At 49.8% G+C, this 19,623-nt stretch overlaps 1 protein-coding gene across 3 annotated transcripts in view; it reads right to left on the bottom strand.

Annotated features, from left to right (window-relative positions):
• The window catches only part of LOC139750997 (protein O-linked-mannose beta-1,2-N-acetylglucosaminyltransferase 1-like), a 444,536-nt gene that overhangs the window by 104,167 nt on the left and 320,746 nt on the right, over positions 1 to 19,623 (bottom strand). For all 3 annotated transcript variants that reach the window (XM_071666033.1, XM_071666032.1, XM_071666035.1), the window contains one exon: positions 17,600 to 17,633. The gene's annotated coding sequence lies outside the window, so the exon portion shown is untranslated. The remainder of the gene's footprint in view (positions 1 to 17,599; positions 17,634 to 19,623) is intronic.

Below are 19,623 nucleotides of genomic sequence, written 5' to 3'. Positions count from 1 at the left end.
AGTCTACAGTGAACGCCAGCTTTGAGGGGCACTGGATCCACCTGAGTCTACAGTGAACGCCAGCTGTGTGAGGGGCACTGGATCCACTTGAGTCTACAGTGAGGGGCCTACCATACAACAAGCAGTAAGGCACACTTCCCCGACCGAACTCTGAAGGAGAAACAACTTAAAGCACTGGTGACAGCGGAGCACTATATTAAGCCAGAATGTCGCGCTGGGTGTTTTTGAAAGCGACGACGGAACACTCTCTCTCTCTCTCTCTCTCTCTCTCTCTCTCTCTCTCTCTCTCTCTCTCTCTCTCTCTCTCTCCTGGAAATACTAATAATAATAAAAAAAAAAATAGAAGAGGCACCTAAATACCACCTTTAAGTGGCACTCAAATTCCATCGCTACGACGGAAGCACGACCTTAAGTGGGGCACTCAAATTTCCGTCACTAAATTCTCTTAATCTTCATCACACAGGTCGAAAGTCTCGGGGGGGGGGGGGGGGGGGGGGGGGGGACCAAAATGACAAGGGCTTCATCATTTCTGGAAGAAAGAGGGAAGAAGAGAAAATAAGTCTCCCTGTTAACGATCACTCATGCTGTGTCCCCACACCAGCAGAACAGCTCGTCCCACAGTCCCCCGACACCTCATACTACCCAGGCTCCACACCTGCTGACCAGCCCGTCCCACAGTCCCCCCACACCTCCTTCTACTCCCCTGGCCCCACACCTGCTGACCAGCCCGTCCCACAGTCCCCCCACACCTCCTTCTACTCCCCTGGCCCCACACCTGCTGACCAGCCCGTCCCACAGTCCCCCCACACAGTCCCCCCAAACCTCCTCCTCCTCCTACCCAGGGCCCTACACCTGCTGACCCACAGTCCCCCCCACCCCACACTTCCACACCTCCTCCTCCTACTACGCAGGGCCCCACACCTGCAAAGCTCTCTCTCCCCCCACAACCCCCTCCTCTCCACACCAGCACATCGGGCCTCCCCTTCCCCTCCTCATCCCCACAACTGCACCACCCCCTCCCCTTACGCCCCTTAAACCCCCCCATAAAAAACCTGCAAGTCAACACAAACCTGCAACACCCCCCACCCCCCTTCAACCGCCCCCCCCTCGCCCCACCAAACAGGTCCACAATGCAGTAAATCCTAAGGTCTATTTTTCAAACCCCAGAGAGAGAGAGAGAGAGAGAGAGAGAGAGAGAGAGAGAGAGAGAGAGAGAGAGAGAGAGAGAGAGAGTAAAATCCTACAAATTCTAATGATGAATCCCATTAAGAAGTAATAGGCAATTAACAGTAATTACACCGCTCAGAGGGAGACGATAAATTTTGGAAAAGTGTATAATCATGGTCAACCATTCTGGTATAATATAAAATTCATATTAAATGTTCCAGATCACGGAATACATGGCAATGATGGCTGGTTCTGTGGCATCGTACCTGGCACTCAAGCATGGGTCTGTGTGGCACCATACCTGGCACTCAAGTATGGGTCTGTGTGGCACCATACCTGGCACTCAAGTATGGGTCTGTGTGGCACCATACCTGGCACTCAAGCATGGGTCTGTGTGGCACCATACCTGGCACTCAAGCATGGGTCTGTGTGGCACCATACCTGGCACCCATGTATGGGTCTGTGTGGCACCATACCTGGCACTCAAGCATGGGTCTGTGTGGCACCATACCTGGCACTCAAGCATGGGTCTGTGTGGCACCATACCTGGCACTCAAGTATGACAATGAGTGGCGGCAATGTACAGAGCACCAAAGACTCCCTCATAACCTCCTGCCTCCCCATGAGTGGCACTCATCTGGCTTGTGAGTTACTGAGTATATTCACTCTCTCCTCCCGTGAGTTACGACCCGGTAACTCGCACCAGAGTTCTCTCTCTCTCCCCTCCCATGAGATACAACCTAATCACAACAACAACCCCCTCCCCCTTCACAACAGCTCTCTTCCCCCCCCCTGCCATAAGTTACAACCTAGTCACAACCCCATCTGCTTCCACCCCTCTCCCTCCCTCTCCCATGCCATGAGTTACGGTCTGGTCACTCTCCATTTCGTCCCTCCTGCCTGGCATGAATCATAAAATTGTAACTCGCACCACCACCACCACAGCGAGAGAGAGAGAGAGAGAGAGAGAGAGAGAGAGAGAGAGAGAGAGAGAGAGAGAGAGAGGTGGGGGAGAGGAGGGAGTGGCCTTGGGAGGTGGTGGGGTGGGAGAGTGGGAGCCTCTTCATCGTGTTAATCCCAGAATACAGTTAGCATATATTTCCTCCACCCATGAATTTTGCATGCAATACTAAGGCTCTGGGGCGGGTGGGGGGCGGGGGGGAGTGCGGTTCCACCACGGGCCCGCTTCCAGAGCCTGCTCCTTGAGGGGGGGGGGCCCAGTATAGGGGGGGCCCAGTATAGGGGGGGGGGCCCGTTCCCAGGGCCACAACATGTGGCCTCTTATCACACGGTCCGTGTGGCCCAACTTACCCCCCTTCCCTTTCCCCCTCCTGGAACCCGTGTGGACTCCTCGCCCCCCGTGGGCCATCGTCCACTTACCTCAGGGGGCCCTCAACGTAAACCCTGGGGAACGTACCTCACCTACTGGTACCCCCACCTCCTCCAGCAGACTGAAGAAGACCCGTCCCTCACCCCCCTAAAAAGACCCGTCCCTCACCCCCCTAAAAAGACCCGTCCCTCACCCCCCTAAGAAGACCCATCCCTGACCCCCCCTAATACCCCCTGCCCCAGAGATACCCCCTTCCCTCACTGTAGTACCCCATCCTACCCGGCCCACTCCACCTTACATATCCATCTCCGTCAGGGCCCTGGGTGGGCTGGAGGCCCGCGGCCCTCCGCCGCCCCCCACGTCATGTGAAAATATCAATATAATCTTAAATTAATCTAGGCAGGCATGTCCCTCGGGGTCATTAATCAACCGTGGCAGCACAGGATGCCCCCCGGGGCCCCCGTTGTAATATCGTCTTAAGGTTAAAATATAATCCCTATCAACTCTTGTGACGTATTGTGCCTCCTGACAATAAGGCCACGGATTAAAATGTGGCATTAAATGCTTCCTTAAAAGATGGATTTATAATAATAATAATAATAATAATAATAATAATAATAATAATAATAATAATATTAATGACAACAATAATAATAATAATAATAATAATAATAATAATAATAATAATAATAAAAATAATAATACCAATAATAATTATGTTAATAAATAATAATAATAATAATAATAATAATAATAATAATAATAATAATAATAATATAATAATAATGATAATAAAAATAATAATAATAATAATAATAATAATAATAATAATAATAATAATAGTATAATAATAATAATGATAACAATAATAATATTAGTAATAATAATAATAATAATAATAATAATAATAATAATAATAATAATAATGATAATAATAATAAGAGAAATAATAATAATAATAATAATAACAATAATAATAATAATAATAGTATAATAATAATAATGATAACAATAATAATATTAGTAATAATAATAATAATAATAATAATAATAATAATAATAATAATAATAATGATAATAATAATAAGAGAAATAATAATAATAATAATAATAATATTGATAATAATAATAATAATAATAATAATAATAATAATAATAATAATAATAATAATAATAATAAAAATAATAATGGGTAACACTTAGGACCCCCCCTTCCCACCATCCCCCTTCCCTTCCCTCACCCTTACAGTATATACCCCCCCACCCCCACCCCCGGGTCGACCTAACCATAAGTACACCTTATGGTAGTTTCGATGGCACCTCTCTAACCCCCTCAGCTGGTTCGAACCCCATCAACCTAAGCTGCCTTACTGGTTTGGGAGACTGACTATAACCTCCCAGCCTAGTACGTGTCCCTTGTAGGCCTAGTGTCGCGTACCAGGGGGCCCTCCGTGGTGTGGTGGTTAGAGTTAGCACGGTCGGACCGCATGGGTTCGAATCCTTGGGGCGTGGAAATCGGCCACCAACCTTCCTTCCCTCGGGTGTGTGTGTGTGTGTGTGTGTGTGCGTGTGTGTGTGTGTGTGTGTGTGTGTGTGTGTGTGTGTTAACAGTTAAAAGACAGACAGACAGACAGAGAGACAGATATCTTTACTGACCACAACTTACATAACTGATTCAAAATGAATGAAAAAAATACATTCATGAAATGTAAATGGAATACGCAATAAAGCAGAGACATGGTGCATATATACAAGGGTAAGAGACGAGGCAACACGAGTGTAAAACTCCCTCCTCGTAACACACACACACACACACACACACAGATAGGCCCCCACCAGTGTAAAACTCTCTCCCCTCACCCACTCACACTACCAACATCCCTATACAAGGCATCTTTTTTTTTTCTACAATAACCTTCCCTCACTCCACTTCATCTATACATCTTCTTCCTCTTCCATTTATCTTCCTTCTCCTCTCTTATGCATCAATAAAAAAAAAAAAAGCAATATAAGGGGTTCCTCCAAGACGACTTTCCAATTCAGATGAACCTTTCCCCCCCACACACTCTTCTCCACTCATAATTTCTCCCACAGTGTATTCGTCACTCATGAGGAGCGATCACCGCCCATCCCCAGGGCCCAGCGAAGTCCTAGTGGTACATACACTCCTCACCTCATGAATCATACCTTCCCTTTTACCCCCTACCTCTCCACCATCACCAACCCACTTGGTCACCTCACTCTTGCGCATGAGGCGCAGCTCCTCCCCCTCGACCTATGATTCGATTCCCTAAACCCGGGTCATTCGCATACTACGCGCTTCAATCCCATAACAGCAGAGGACAGACTCTACCCTCCAGCTCCTCTCTCTCTGTCTCTCTCTCTCTCTCTCTCTCTCTCTAACAAGGTCGACCGGTAACACGAGGCACACATTCCGTGCGGGTCGAATCTACTACGTCTTTGTGGCGACGCATCTTGTCGAACCCCAGCGAGGGAGGGAGAGGCGGGGGCCTTCCTCCTCCTCCTCCTCCTCGTAACAGCGGACCCCACAGTTGGTCTGGCGACAGATGTGAGGAGGGAGCCCATGTCACGCGCTGAGCCCTGGGAGTTCAGGGAGAGGGACTGGTACCCTCCGCCGTACGCTACAACCTTCCAAAACCCACACACACACCTCCCTTCCTTTCTGGTGTCTCCCTTATGAGGGAGACTTCAACCTCCTCCACATCCTCCTCCTCTCGACCCGTCGCGTCGTGCCCCTTTGATATGCAGTCCACTACTACAGCTCCCCTCACTACTCCCGCCGCCGCCCCTTGATAAAAATTTACCCTAATCATCTCCTGCTGGTGACATTCTCCGTCAGGAGGCGTCACAGCAGGAGGGAGGAGCCCTGGTCTTCCCGACATTCCGGTCCTCCTCTTCGTCGAAGTCATCACCCCCTTCCTGAAATGCGCTGGTCGCCACCAACATTAAGCCTTAACATTTATTTTCTTCTCCGTTTTCGGAGTCGTATTTTCGGTGCAGAATGTTAGCTTTCTGGCCTGTCCCTCGACTACGTGTCCGCCTGTGGGGAACTTGGCCGTCGTCCTCTACCGTCACTGGACGTTTGTCTCACCCTGAAGAGTCCGAAGAACTACGCCATTCTGGAGTCCTCTCCCCCCTCCCCCCCATCCAAGTGTCTCCAGACCTACTCCAGTCCTCAAGTGTCCTTGGACTTATCCCTGTCCCAAGACAGTCCCTAGACTTACCTCTTGTCCCTGGACGTCCCCGGATCTCCCTGACGTTTACAGTACCCGTCTCCAATTCCTAGCATGTCTCACTGATTGAGAGGCGTCCCTGAACCAGCATCCGAAGACCACATCCCCGTCACAGACGGTCCCCATGAATGATGAACAGATCCAACTCGTCCCGGGACGTTCCCCTCACACACGCTAAGGGGTGGGGTCGAGGGAATGCGTCTGGAGATATTCCCTTGTCAAAGTCCCAACCAACCCCTCACTCCCTCCCTCTTCTTTCACTTCTTTTATCAGACGACCCGTCAGGTTTACTGTCCTCCTCTCTCTCTCTCGCTCTCTCTGAGATTAATATTCATGACTGGTGAGAGAGAGAGAGAGAGAGAGAGAGAGAGAGAGAGAGAGAGAGAGAGAGAGAGAGAGAGAGAGGAGGGGGAAAAACTAGTTATGAACGTAATCACATGATATCTGGAATGGATTTCCGATTTCATTAGCATTTTAAATGCCTCGTCTGTCCCCCCCCTCTCCTCTCTGCTAGTCGAACTCCTTTTTTTTTCTATATTACTCTCTCTCTCTCTCTCTCTCTCTCTCTCTCTCTCTCTCTCTCTCTCTCTCTCTCTCTCTCTCTCTTATTCACGTTGCTGCAGATCCTGTCTCTCTGATGAAAAAAAAAACAAAACAGGTCACTTCTATCATCTCGCCTCCGGCCCTGATTGCTTGATGATGCTCCCCTTCTTCTCCCCGTCAGAGGAAGGGAGTAACGCCCCACAATGGGGTGTTCCGATCTCTTGCTATATGACTAGGAAGGGGCGGTCGGGTCCTTCTGCACCGCCCCCCCCCTCCGCCATCTGGCTCCTCTTCCTGGTCTCCTGATTTTGCATACGGCGTGTCCTGGGGGGGGGACAATCCCTCCTCCTGCACCTACAGTAGCGCCGACCACCAGACAGAAGGGCGCGGCGGGCGCCCCGTGTCTCCTGTGCGTGCCACTCACAACACCATGGCTAGCAGGTAACAGATGTTGGGCCTTCGTGCACATGTCTCCCTTCGTTCTGATATTCGATATTATTCACCACCCAGCCAGCCAGCCACTTGACCAGAGAGATATTCCCTGACCTCTTTAGCCAGCTGGTTCTTGGCCACACGAGCACCATCTGGCTCCATATCAGACAGCTGGTCCTTAACCACACGCGCACACACACACACCTGCGCGCTTCCCAGAGCCTTAGCTTGTGGTTCATACAAGACCACCTGGTTATATAGACTGGGCCCCAGGGGCACTGCAGGTGGCTACCCAGTGAAGTCTTCGGGCTCTTCACCACCAAGTCACCCAGGCTGGGCGCTCCTCGGCAGCTGGGTTGTGGGCCGTTGGTCGACCAAGCTGTTGGTAGAAGCCTCAAGCAGCCCTTCCCTTAGACGGCGACACAAAGCCATGGCTGGTTCGGTACACCATCCCTCTCTCTGTAGGTCCTTTTCTAAGACACCCTTGATATAAATCTCTACTGACGAAGGTGACAGGCGATGTTTGGCTTCCTCTCCAGCGGGATGGTCCCGGGACTCCGGGACTCCTACCTACCTACCTACCTTTCCGTCCAGTGACCATGTCCCCTGACTGTATGGTGCGTCCGAGGGACACTAATGGTCGTCCCTTCAACTCCTCCTCCTCTCCCCCTCCACACACCCTCGCAGCACTACCGCCCCCGTCCTCCTCCTCCTCCTCCCTACTGCAATGGCAACTGGCACTCTCAGAGCCACGGCATCTTGCCACAGTGCCATTCATGATGTGGCAATAGTGGATGATGATGGCATAAATATTTTTCCCCTCCCCCCCACAGTTGCCATGGCTTCAATGGCTTGACTCACTCTCTCCCTCCACCCCCCTGTCTTAAAAAAGATCTCTCCCCCCCCCCCCAATCCTCCCCGAACCCCCCAATCTGGGGGGGCTGCTGCCTCGTCAATAGAGCTTTTATAGAGGCAGTTTGTAAACAACCGTAAACGATTTACAAGACCCTCATAATTACGCCGGTGAATAAGACGTAAAAAAGGATGAAAATATATATATATATATATATATATATATATATATATATATATATATATATATATATATATATATATTGGAAAGGATCACAATTTTGCGCGTGATCAAGATATTCCTATGAGTCCACGGGGAAAATCAAACACGAGAAGTTCCCAAGTGCACTTTCGTGCACTGATGATGTGATTATTACACGAAAGTGCACTTGGGAACTTTTCGAGTTTCATTTTCCCCGTGGACTCATAGGAATATATATATATATATATATATATATATATATATATATATATATATATATATATATATATATATTGGTTCTTTCTGGATCAAGTGGTAATGAGGGTCATTCTGGGAACTGCCATGCAAGGTATACCATGACGAACTACGCAAGGAATAACTCCCCCCCCCCCCAACACACACACACACACACACACACACACACTTCAAGACGCACCAATCAGCCGCCGGGGCAGGGAGCTGCGCCGGCCCACCTGACCACCTCACACAAACATAACCACTGACAAAACTCTCCAGCCAATACTCGCCAATTAGCCAGGCTGGCTAATTATTTTTCCTCCTCCCCCCTCCCCCCCAACCCAACCACCAACCCGCGCGTTCTTCACTCCTCGCCTCTTGTATTAGCGCAGGGAATGATCTCTTTTTATTTTTTATTTTTTTCTTTCCCTTTCCCTTTCCCTTTCCCTTTCCTCCCTCATATGAAGGGCCGCTGTGGAGGACGTCATTCAAGGGAGGGAACAACCCCCCCCCCCCCCCACTCCACACTCCTCCTCGGCCAATTAGCAGACGGCGCCGATCTCCGGACGAGGCTTTTATCTCGTTGGCAAAGAATGAAGAGATTTTAACGCGGAAGCCTCGCCCGAGACTCCAGCAGACGAAGGGCGACGACGAGGACGACGATGTGGACGAGGACGACGAGGACTGAGCTCTGGCGTCGAGACGCTGCGTAGGAAGCAAAAAAAAAAAAAAAAAAGAAGTGAAAAAGAAAGAAGAGTCATGACCTTGAACCCGTTCATAGAAAACGACCCGACGCCATATTCCTAACGACGAAGGAACACGGTCCACGGATCACTCATCAACCCCAGGGTGATGATGATATAATAATGAGTCACAGAAGCCACTTGGGACAGAGACTCACCCAACCCCTACAAACACCATCGCCACAGATCACTGCTCATCAACCACAGAATAGACGCAAAGGGAAAGGTTTACAAGGGGGGCCGTAAACCACACCTAAACCTGTCGGGTTTACTATACAGGAATACTCAACTTTAGCTTTAGTATACAATGCGATCTACGTAAACTTCACAAAAAACAAAAAAGGCCCCAGCTAAAGCTAACCTCATCATTACCCCCAGCTAACTCAAGAAGCCCAGCTTTAGCTTGCTGCTGCCACAGCATCACCCTCCCCCCCCCCAACCAGAGCTAACTCCACTGGAACTACATCGGGGGAGCTAAACTCTTAGCTTCCAATCATCCCAGTGGTACCACTGCCTTCACGCTAACACACTGCCTGACCGACCACACTAATCCCCACACACTAGCCAACCACCCCCCACATCCCCCCGAACCCCCCCCAATTAAACTGCCTTGATGCCAACTCCAGAATAATAATGTTGCGTCGGGGGGGCGGGGAGAGAGAGAGAGAGAGAGAGAGAGAGAGAGAGAGAGAGAGAGAGAGAGAGAGAGAGAGAGAGAGAGAGAGAGAGAGACCCCTAGGATATATATATATATATATATATATATATATATATATATATATATATATATATATATATATATATATATATATATATATATATATATATAAGACTCTTATCTCCAAACACAAGACGTATCTACACAAAACATCCAGTATATAACCTGGATCAGGACGTGGCAACACAAGCATAAATACCAGTAACGGATTACCATGCCCGTGCAGTCACAACAACGGCTGTTTACCCAGTCAAACTGTGAGTAACGGGTTACCACTCCCCACCCCCCCTGCCCCAGCAGTACGTCCGCGGCCTCTGTGTTACCCCCCCACCCCACAACCCCCACAACCTCCCACCCCCCTAAAAATGGTAACGTAATAAGTGTCACACACACTAACGAAGAGAACAGAGTATTGGGGAAACACGACCCACCCACCCACCCACCCAGCGAGTATCCCTTTCAAGTTTCCTCCTCCCCCCCCCCCCCCAGCTTAAAACTGGGGGCACAAAAAGCAAAAAACAAACAAACAAACAAACAAACCCAATCGGTCACTATGGAACAAACGAAAACAAAAACACAGACAAATCCGACATGGACAACACCCCGGTCATGTACGAAGGGGGGATGTGGAGCGGGGCCAAGTGAGGATATCCCCTCCAAGGGCTCAGTCCTCTGTTCTCAACGCTACCTCGCTCACGCGGGAAATGGCGACTCTCACTAATTTGTTTCTTCGCCGACACTTTACGCCGGCGATAATGACTACCCCCCCCCCCCCCCCCACTCAGTATTGTGCCTTGCTCGTTAATGGCAAGAGTGACAAGCTCGAACCCACCCCAACCCACCCACCCACCCACCCCCTGTCAGGGGGGAGGGAGGGGTGGATGGGGGGGGTGGTAGGAAGGGGGGGTTTATCGGTCGGAGGGGAGGGGGTGGGGGGGAGGGAAAGGAGGGAGGGATCTTGTATGGGGAAGGGGGGAAGAGGGGGGAGGGGGTAGGTAGGTGGACGGGAAGGGGGGGAGAGGGGGGAGGGGGTAATTCAGGGGGTGGGGAGGGGGGAGGGGGTAGGAGAGGAAGACACCTGATTGGCTGTGGGAGAGCTGTGGGCGGAGCGCGGTGTGCCCCTGTGTGAGAGAGAGAGAGAGAGAGAGAGAGAGAGAGAGAGAGAGAGAGAGAGAGAGTCCGGATAACTCACTAAGGAACACACGCCAACGCAAGATTAACGAGGAAAAGACCTTTACCGACGTGGGATATCGGACCACACGCGTTTAAACCAGTAAACCCTATGACGTACAAGGGGAACAATTAAGGTAAATAAGACATTATCAATATATATATATATATATATATATATATATATATATATATATATATATATATATATATATATATATATATGAATAAAGTGTATATGAACGCGCTTTGATATATATATATATATATATATATATATATATATATATATATATATATCTGTAGTCTAATTAATTAAACAATCCCAAGAAACAATTAACCAAATGAGAAAAGTCTGTTTAATTCAAACGCCACGTCGTCATTTTCTCTAAATCCTCAATGGGTTGCACCGTCGTGTTGAGGTCGTATCGTCGTGCTCTGAGGTCGTACCGTCGTGCTCTGAGGTCGTACCGTCGTGCTCTGAGGTCGTAACGTCGTGCTCTGAGGTCGTAACGTCGTGCTCTGAGGTCGTACCGTCGTGCTCTGAGGTCGTACCGTCGTGCTCTGAGGTCGTACCGTCGTGCTCTGAGGTCGTACCGTCGTGCTCTGAGGTCGCACTGTCGTGCTGATGTACCGTCATGCTCTGAAGTCGTACCGTCATGCTCTGAGGTCGTATCGTCATGCTCTGAGGTCGTACCGCCGTGCTCTGAGGTCGTGCTGTTGTGCTGAGGTCGTATCGTCGTGCTCTGAGGTGGTATCGTCATGCTCTGAGGTCGTATCGTCGTGCTCTAGGTCGTACCGTCATGCTCTGCGGTCGTACCGTCATGCTCTGAGGTCGTATCGTCGTGCTCTGAGGTCGTACCGTCATGCTCTGCGGTCGTATCGTCATGCTCTGAGGTCGTATCGTCGTGCTCTAGGTCGTACCGTCATGCTCTGCGGTCGTACCGTCATGCTCTGAGGTCGTATCGTCGTGCTCTGAGGTCGTACCGTCATGCTCTGCGGTCGTATCGTCATGCTCTGAGGTCGTACCGCCGTGCTCTGAGGTCGTGCTGTTGTGCTGAGGTCGTACCGTCGTGCTCTGAGGTCGCACCGTCGTGCTCTGAGGTCGTACCGTCATGCTCTGAGGTCGTACCGTCATGCTCTGAGGGCGTACCTTTGTGCTCGAGGCATTAAGGGTCGTTAAAGGCCTTACGTCAATTAACGTATAATAATCAAACATATCACATCCTCATTACAGGTCCGTGTGGCGAGTCCAGTGTTCAGTCAGTTTGGACTGGGCCATTTTTCTTAGAGTATTAAAAAAAATGCCATTTATCTTAGTATTAAAACAGATGCCATTTTTCTTAGAGGATTTAAAAAAGATGCCATTTTCTTAGAGTATTAAAAAAAAATGCCATTTTCTTAGAGTATTAAGAAAATGCCATTTATCTTAGTATCAAAAAAGATGCCATTATTCTTAGAGGATTTAAAAAAAGATGCCATTTCTCTTAGAGTATTAAAAAAGATGCCATTTTTCTTAGAGGATTTAAAATAGATGCCATTTTCCTTAGAGTGTTTAAAAAGATGCCATTTTTCTAGGAGTATTTAAGAAAAATGCCATTTTTCTTAGAGTATTAAAAAAGATGCCATTTTTCTTAGAGTATTAAAAAAATGCCATTTTTATTAAGAGGATTTGAAACAGATGGCATTTTCTTAGAGTACTTGAAAAAGATGTTATTTTTCCAAGAGTGTTTAAAGAAAAAATGCCTTTTTTTCTTGGAATATTTAAAAAAAAAAGGATATAATTTTTCTTAAGAGCATTCTAAAACAATGCCATTTTTCTTGAAGGATATAATTTTTCTTAAGAGCATTTAAAAAAATGCCATTTTCTTGGAGCATTTAAAAAAAATGACCATTATTCTTAAAGCGCTTAAAAAATATATATATATATATAAAACCCTGCTTATTCCTGCATCTCGTCTCCATATTAGAGCAGTCGGCAATTAATTTCAAACGGGAGGTTTAGTTAAGTCGTTTCCAAGTTAAATGCCAGAAGTTGTCTGGGTTTAACGGTCGTTACTGTCAATGTTGTGGGCGGGAGGGCCAGCTCGCTCGTTGGCCTCACTGTTCGGGCGATTTACGCAGCGGTAATTTACTAGTTCAGCGGTGTGACGCTTACAGTCTGCCACTAGTTGAGTTTCGACGCTAGTTTAAAGCGTTTGTGACGCTTGTACCGTCGCTAGTTACTAGCGCAAACCTTATGGTCACTCTCTCTCTCCCTCTCTCTCCCTCTCTCTCTCTCCCTCTCCCTCTCTCTCTCTCTCTCTCTCTCTCTCTCACCCACCCGTGCAGGTCCATCAGCACTGGTACGCGACCCACATCCCGTGTGACCTGGGGAGGGGCGACCTGTTCCAGACGACCTGTGCCAGGTCAGCCACAGCCAGCCAACCATTCTAAGGTGACGACCCCCTACCCCCCCCTCCCCCCTCGCGTCCCCCCCCCCTCCCCTCCCTTCCCTTCCCTTCCCAGGTCACCTTGGGAGCGCCTCCCCTGCTCTGGGCCACCTGGACCGATTCACCTACTCTGGGCCACCTGGACCGATTCACTTGGTCTGGTCCACCTGGACCGGTTCACCTGTTCTGGGCCATCTGGACCGATTAACCCACTCTGGTCCACCTGGACCGGTTCACCTACTCTGGTCCACCTGGACCGATTCACCTCGTCTGGGCCACCTGGACCGGTTCACCTAAACTGGGCCACCTTACGCAATACCACCTACAAATACAGCCTCTCCAAGACTCCCTCCAAAGAACCTTTTACACTCACCCATGACCCTACCAAAAGACAACATTCACCTCCTCCCTTGGAGGGAGAGACAGCATAGTGTCCCCTTCCTTGAAGGGAGGTAACACAGCTGACCCCTCCCTATTATTGGGAGGGACGGCATGTTGTCTCCCTCCCCCCTTCCTTCCTATAGAGGGAGATAATACATTGTCTCCCTCCCTTTGAAGGGAGAGATAACAAACTGCTCCCTGCCTTTTGAGGGAGAGATAATAGATTGCTCCCTCCCTTTGGAGGGAGGATGACATATTGTCCCCCCTCCCCTTTTTGGAGGGAGAGAGAACAGACTGCCCCCCCCCCCATCTCTCTCTCTCTCTCTCTCTCTCTCTGTCTCTCTCTCTCTCTCTCTCTCTCAAGGGAGATAACATAATGCATCTCCTCCTCCTCCCCCCTCCTCCTCCCCAACTCCACCCTCTCCTTTGGAGGGGGAGAGGGTAATATATCGCTCCCTCCCAAAAGGTTTAACACAAAAAAAACCCTAAAACCTCACACAAAAACTCATCCCACCTGACATTTGCAGGGTCTAAATGTGGTGATCCATGGTGATCAATAAGCGACTCTCTCGTTGAACATGAAGAATAGAATCAGTTTGATGGGCGGAGGGGAGGGGAGGGGAGGGGAGGGGAGGGGAGGAGGGGAGGGGAGGGGAGGAGGAGGAGGAGGGGTGGGGGGGGTTGCCTCGTGTTCTATCTCCAGCTTATGTTTTTTTTTTTTTACAGCCAAACGAGGTCATTTGACTCACTAACTAGCCATCTTCACCTTCTCTGGTGACGAGAGAGAGAGAGAGAGAATCCCCAAACCCCTTCCCCCCCAACTCGTAACCCCATCACCCCCACCAACACGGATGAACCCCCGCCCCCCCACCACCACATCCTCCCCCCCCTCCCCTTACAGTACATAAGAGCTTTAACACAAGGATATATAAAGGTGAAAGTCCAGTACAGAGCTGTAAATCCCCCCCCCTCTCTCCCCCTCCTCCATGTCACTATATATGGTCACTATACAATAACCTCACCATCACTATACAATAACCTCACCATCACTATACAATAACCTCACCATCACCATACAATAACCTCACCATCACTATACAATAACCTCACCATCACCATACAATAACCTCACCATCACTATACAATAACCTCACCATCACCAGCCCGTCACCACGTCCGCCTCGCCCTGGCTCCCTCATCACCATTCGTCCATCACCCATGATGGAGCCTCCATCAATCTCCCTCAATATAGTTCAGGTGTCTGGCACGCGTCTCCCACTGTGAGGGAGGGGAGGGAGGGGAGGGAGGGGAGGGAGGGAGGAGAGGGGAGGGAGGCAGCTGCCCACTGGATATGGTCCCCCCCCTCCCCTCTTCCTCCCCCTCTCAGGTGGGGGTGCAGAACCACAATCCCCCCCCCCCCCGCGTGAGGATAGGTCTCCACCCCCCCCTTTTACCTCAGGCGAGTCGTCCTCCTCCCCTCCCCCCTGCCTGTCTGAGGATAGTCCCCATCCCCCTGAGGACATTTCCCCCTGCCTGAGGACAGTCGTCCCCCTCCCCTCCCCCTGCCTGAGGACAGTCGTCCCCCTCCCCTCCCCCTGCCTGAGGACAGTCGTCCCCCTCCACCTCGCCTGAGGCAGTAATCAGTCGACCTTCCACCCGGGCGATGCTCCACAAAAAGTGATCGTCAGCCTCGCGTTCTCCCAGCCAGTGTTTCCTCGCTCTGTTGCTCGCTGACTGCTGCTGGGTCCCCCCCAGGGATTGGCACCACTGCCATGCCCCGCGATTGGCACCACTGCCATGCCCCGTGACGGCCCCACTGCCATGCCCCGTGACGGCCCCACTGCCATGCCCCGTGACGGCCCCACTGCCATGCCCCCGTCATGGCTGGCTCCATGGCCATGTCCCATAGTGGCCCCAGTGCAATGCCCCGTGGTGGCCCCTACTGCCAAGCCCCTTGATTGGCCCCCAAAGCCATGCCCCCGTGATTGGCCCCCACTGCCACGCCCCCGTGGTGGCCCCCACTGCCATGCCCCGTGGTGGCCCCACTGGCCGTCAGCGATGACTGAGAGACAATATGATGATTCCGTGGGAAGCACCACAGACCGGCCAGTCTGTGGTGCTTCCTGACGCAGATGTGAGACACAGACATACTTCTGTGTCACACTACATCAGGAATACAACACCCGGCGAGTGTGACACACTGGCGAGAGACGGAAACGCCCCTCTACTCCCCCTCCTCCTTCCCTCAGCTCTGCTAAGGCTGTGTTAGACCTCAGTAACACAGCAGTGACCCACTCTTCATACTATCTCTTCCCTTCGAAAGTCATCTGTCCAACATAGCACTCTGTCCTGACCTGTCTGTTGATCCCCTATCTAACATAGCACTATGTCCTCGCCTGTCTAACACAGCACTGTGCCATCACCGGTCTAACAGAGCACTGTGCCCTCACCGGTCTAACAGAGCACTGTGCCCTCACCTGCCTAACATAGCACTGTGGCCTCACCTGTCTAACAGAGCAATGTGCCCTCACCTGCCTAACACAGCACTGTGCCCTCACCTGTCTAACATAGCACTGTGCCCTCACCTGTCTACTGACGGTCTGGGTCCAGCCAGCACTTGGTCAACACCGGGAGGGCCTCACCTCTCGTCCGGTATCGTCTCCATCGGGCGGTTCACATGTGGGCCTCCTCCTTCGCCACCTTCTTCCAGGCCTTTCCTTACCCTCCCTGGCGCCCTGAGGGCCTCCTCCCCCTCCCTCACCGCCCCTGAGGGCCACACTTTACGGCTGGGAGGCCCTATTGTTCCCCTTCCCTCCTCGCCAGTGCCCTTCTGATTGGCAGAAGAATCCGACCGCGTCAGCACGCAGCTCTATCTCCCTCCCCGCCCTTCTCCCTCCTTCCGCTTCTCCCTCTCAGTCACGTAGGCCTCGGAGGCTCCCCCTCCTCCGCCTCCTCCTCCTCCTCCTCCTCGAACACCGTCTTCACCTACCCCCCCTCAACAGCTAGACGACCCCCACACACCCCCATCACCACAAGTGACCCATCCCCACAGATACACGAGCAGCCAAGCAGTCAGTCAGGGAGGGGACTTTTCATCCACTGACGTCTCACAAGGGACGTAAATCACATCAGTTTATCCGTGACGGATGAGTTACGTCTCGCGAGACGAGACGGTAGGTCTTGGGTGGGGGGGGAGGGAAGGAGACGTAGGAGGGAGTCACAACCTCAGGTCATTCGTGACCAAGGTCAAGGGAGGGTCATGTGACAGGTCACTGCTCTCTCAGGGGTGTGTCGGGGTGTAAGTGGGGTGGGTGTATGGGGCGTTCTACTCTACCCACACTGGTTCAGTCAGTCCGGCAGCCAATCGTAATGGCGCCCAGGTGTTCAGTCAGGGCTATGGAACGAACTACCAGCTCCAGACTTATCTTAACAGACGGGTTTTTTTTTAACGCAATTTTTTACGCCTCCTTTCCCCCCCAACCCTCTTTTTTTCCCTCATTCTACCGAGTGTGGGCCACGCCACCTGCGTACTGGGGGGGATAAAAAAGGGGGGGAGAATTGCGTAGGGGGGAGGGAAGAGGGATAGATATGAACTAAGGGAGGGAGACTTGCGTATCTGTTGGCTGTGTGAGCCTGATGGGAAATGACCGGTGTAGACCCCGTTGCTCACCAACGTCAGACGAAGGGCATTCGAGTACATAGTATTCGAATAGTCATTTCCCTATTTAGGGGCGATCATAGCCTAGCGGTAGCGCTCCCGCCTGCCACGCAGGGGTCCCAGGTTCGAACCTGGCTGCTGGAGGTTGGTATGTTCTATGAAAGTGGGTGTTCATAAGAACTTTGTATATATATATATGTTTCGGTCGGTGAGGAGTTTATGTAAGTTCGCATGAAACAAGATTTCTATAAATATGGAAACATTATGAAGAAGAAGAAGAAGAAGAAGAAGGAGAGAGAGAGAGAGAGAGAGAGAGAGAGAGAGAGAGAGAGAGAGAGAGAGAGAGAGAGAGAGAGAGAGAGAGAGAGAGGATAAACAAACATGTCTCTCTCCTTGGCACAATGACACATATTAATCATTTCAAATATCAATAAATGCACTAAAGGTAGTTATCATAGTCAGTATTCACCACAGGCCTACCTTGCTCTACCGAAGTTTCCCGTCCATCCAAATTCTGAAAGAGAGAGAGAGAAAAAATTGACAAATTTAAAAAATTAAATATATTACTAACACGAAACATTTAAAAGTACAAGTATTCACTACTATTACGAACGTAGAACTTAAAAAAAAAAAAATAAGTGGTAATTACTTAACCTTTTAAGCTGGTTGGATGACAGCAATGAATTATATTGTTCTTAAAATATCTATATATTTATCTATCCATCTATCCACATATCTACTCCCATTTCCATCAAACCTTAACCTTATACCACGGTACGACCCTTCAGCATGATGTGTGAAACCGCCGAGTCGTACCGTCGTGCTCAAGGGTTGTACCGTCGTGCTCAGGGGTCGTAACGTCGTGCTCAAGGGCCGTGCCACCGTGCTCAAGGGTCGTACCGTCGTGCTCAAGGGTCGTACCATCGTGCTCAAGGGTCGTACCACCGTGCTCAAGGGCCGTACCGTCGTGCTCAAGGGTCGTACCGTCGTGCTCAAGGGTCGTACCACCGTGCTCAAGGGCCATACCACCGTGCTCAAGGGTCGTACCGTCGTGCTCAAGGGTCGTACCATCGTGCTCAAGGGTCGTACCGTCGTGCTCATGGGTCGTACCATCGTGCTCAAGGGTCGTAACTTGGTGCTCAAGGGTCGTACCATCGTGCTCAAGGGTCGTACCATCGTGCTCAAGGGTCGTACCATCGTGCTCAAGGGTCGTACCGTCGTGCTCAAGGGTCGTACCGTCGTGCTCAAGGGTCGTACCGTCGTGCTCAATGGTCGTACCGTCGTGCTCAATGGTCGTACCATCGTGCTCAAGGGTCGCACCATCGTGCTCAAGGGTCGTACCGTCGTGCTCAAGGGTCGTACCGTCGTGCTCAAGGATCGCACCATCGTGCTCAAGGGTCGCACCGTCGTGCTCAAGGGTCGCACCATCGTGCTCAAGGGTCGTACCATCGTGCTCATGGGTCGTACCATCGTGCTTAAGGGTCGTAACTTCGTGCTCAAGGGTCGTAACGTCCTGGTCGATGGGATTTATATCCATGGCAACGGGAAACACCAACACAAACACACCATCACTGGTCGAATCTAGCTGTATATATATATATATATATATATATATATATATATATATATATATATATATATATATATATATATATATATTGTGCATATGAACGCGCACTTTCATAGAACACATAATGCCCTTCCTCCAACAGCCAGGATTCGAACCCAGGATCTTTTGCGCTTAGCGTTCCCGAATACAACGCAAAAGGTCCTGGGTTCGAATCCTGGCTGTTGGAAGGGTATTATGTGTTCTATGAAGTGTGGGTAAAACGCTCTCATAAAAAAAGTTTAAATTATCAAGTCAGTATGCAAAACTAACTCACGAAACTTGAGAATATGGAAGCACTATATGAAACGTTATTGCCAAACGTTTCGGAATTGGAAACAGTGCAAAACGTTCTCACCATACGTTTCGGAATAGGAAACAGTGCAAAACGTTCTTATCAAACGTTTCGGAAGAAATGGAAAGTATTAAGAATAATTCTGGCAAACGTTTCAGAATATATGGACATTTGGACAAACGTTGTTGGCAAACATATCAGAATCTCTGGAGTGTGTGTGTGTGTGAAACGTTTTTAATAAACGTTTCAAAAACGTCCGGAGCGTGCAAAACGTTGTATCCAAATGTTTCAGTCCAACTGGAGAACAGTTGAAGTGGTCAGTTAATGCGTCCCCAGAAATGTTGGCAGCCAACACCAGAGATGTTATTTACCTGAACTGCCAACTTTGTTGTCACACCCACATATCCGGACCAGTCTATTAACTTCGACTATCCACACAAGTTATAGGGTCTATGACAACATTAATCCACGTAAATACAATATCGCACTTCAAAGTGACGGGGGAAGAACCGCAAAAAGAAAAAAAAAATCGTCCAATGGGTCGTATTTTGAAACGAATTTAATCAAACAAAATTCGTAAAAATATATCGGCAAATGGCAACT

The sequence above is a fragment of the Panulirus ornatus genome, chromosome 10 (genome assembly GCF_036320965.1).
Source record: "Panulirus ornatus isolate Po-2019 chromosome 10, ASM3632096v1, whole genome shotgun sequence".
Classification (NCBI taxonomy): Eukaryota; Metazoa; Arthropoda; class Malacostraca; order Decapoda; family Palinuridae; genus Panulirus; species Panulirus ornatus.
Note: the sequence above shows the minus strand (reverse complement) of the source record. Positions and strands in the feature narration are given on the sequence as shown.